At 39.6% G+C, this 2153-nt stretch overlaps 1 protein-coding gene across 1 annotated transcript in view; it reads right to left on the minus strand.

Moving 5' to 3' along the window:
• The window catches only part of LOC100950001 (forkhead box protein I3-like), a 6106-nt gene that overhangs the window by 1210 nt on the left and 2743 nt on the right, over positions 1-2153 (minus strand). The window lies entirely within an intron of this gene.

Below are 2153 nucleotides of genomic sequence, written 5' to 3' on the forward strand. Positions count from 1 at the left end.
GAAGAGGGCCATGTCGGAGGCCGTGGGCAGGTGCGGCGTGGACGCGGGCGAGCGGGGCTGGTCTCGCGGCTCGGCCGAGAGCATCCCTTTGGGGGCCAGCCCTGTGGCACCGCCTCAGCCCTCTTTTGGCTCCTCGGACTCCGGGTCAGAGGGTGCAGATGTTCCCAAACTTGTAAGTTTTTGAAACTTTTTGACTCATTTGTAATGACGCTTACTTTAAAACACAAGTGCATTGTACAGCTGTACAAAAACATTTTCTTTCCTTATCCTCTTATTCCGTAAGCTTTTTTACTATTTAATATATATTTTTTACTTTTTAACCTTCTGTGTTAAAAATTGAGATACAAAAATACACATTAGCCTGGGCCTACACAGGGGAGGACACTCGATAGCAGTGTCCTTCACCTCCACATCTTGTCCCACTGGAAGATCTCCTGTGTTAACGAGGACTTCATATGAAATACCACCTGAAGGACCTGCCCGAGGCTGCTCTGTGTTAACTTTATTTTTATAAATAGAAGGAATACTCTGTAAAATACTGATAAAATTATCACGTATTAAATAATAAACCAATGATAATTTATTACCATTATCAGGTATTATGTGCTGTACATAATTATATATGCTATACTTTTATTCAGCTGAAAGTGCAGTAGGTTTTTTTACACCAGTATCACTGCAAAGACCTGAGTAATGCATTTTGCTATGATGACGTTATGTGGTGCATGACTGTGTAGATATATTAAAACATACTGTTGTACCCCTTAAATTTATACAATAAAAAAATTCTTGTTCTCATGATGTGTTTGTTATCTTGTTGTGGACCACAAAAGGAGATGCAGGGATTTTCAATTCGTTGACCAAAATACCAAAACTTTTACACTTATATATTAAAAGCAGAAATAAGTGCGTGATCCATGTTATTTATAAAGACATATATTAAAGCTAAATAAATCTTTTATTTAAAAGAATGCGTTTTAAAAGTACCAAAACCAAGAAGATAAATCTGCAGTTACTCAAGTAGAATAAGAACAAAAAGAAGACACACAATGCGTTTCCCCCAGATCCACCTTGGCCCTCCACTACTTAGAATGTTGACTTCTCTTTGCAACCAGAAAGTGAAAAATATGCCTCAGCTTTCACTAGATCTAGGAGGAGCTTCTGGACATGGCTCTGGTATATTCCCTAGCCTGGGCAAGAGTGCCATCCCTGCCTATAGTTCTGGCTTAGGTTATCTCTGCTTCGTCTCTCAAAGCCCCTCTAGAATTCATTAGGCCATAGAATTCAAGAACCTCCAAGGGCTGACAACTGCTCTGATAGCAGGAGCTGGACCTTTTGAGACCCAGTGTTCTGGTTGGGTGGTACCGTCCTTAAAGGATTTATATCTAACAGATCCAAGGACTTTTCCCTCTAGCAAATGGAAGTTGCCTTCCTTAGACCAAAGCTCTCAAGTTCCTGACAACCATGAAGAATAATAAATGATAGGACACTCAGCCTGACAGTGCTGCCTGGGACCCTCTAGCTAGGAGTCTACTAAGGAGCTGGTCTCTGTGTAATAACTAATACTCTGTGGTGCTCATTTTCCCAGTGCTCACTTATGGATGTCTTCATATAGGCCAGTGTTTTCCAACCTTTTTCTTTTCTTTATCTCACAGAATGCTGAAACTTGTACTTAAACTCCCATGGCACACTTAAATTATGATGATTTTAAAAAAGTAAAAAGAAGAATATAATTACCACCCTTTGAACTTGTTTTGAAAATAATTAATTAATGAACTTTAAAAATTTTCATGGCACACCAGTTGAAAATTACTGATATAGGCTCCTGTCAACTGGATTAAAGTCTTTCTGGGAAATGCCACATCCCTATAGACTCTGGAGCAGTTTCCTTTCTACAAACCTTGCAGCGAATGGGTCCTCGTCCTAGGTGGGATGTGAGATGGGAAATCTACAGCACAAGGCAGGAGGGTCCAGGCTAGGTGGTGGGTGACAAAAAAACCAAACTTGTTGATCTATTTTTTCTCTTCCCCAGCCAGATTTAGGATCTTTATATAAGGAAGTGGATGAATCAGACGACTTTTTAAATTTCAAAGCATTATGGGGATACAAATATTTTGGGTTATATGGATTACTTTTATAATACTTGAGTCATT

Source organism: Otolemur garnettii, unplaced genomic scaffold (genome assembly GCF_000181295.1).
Source record: "Otolemur garnettii isolate 467f Iridium unplaced genomic scaffold, OtoGar3 scaffold00072, whole genome shotgun sequence".
In the NCBI taxonomy this organism is placed as follows: Eukaryota; Metazoa; Chordata; class Mammalia; order Primates; family Galagidae; genus Otolemur; species Otolemur garnettii.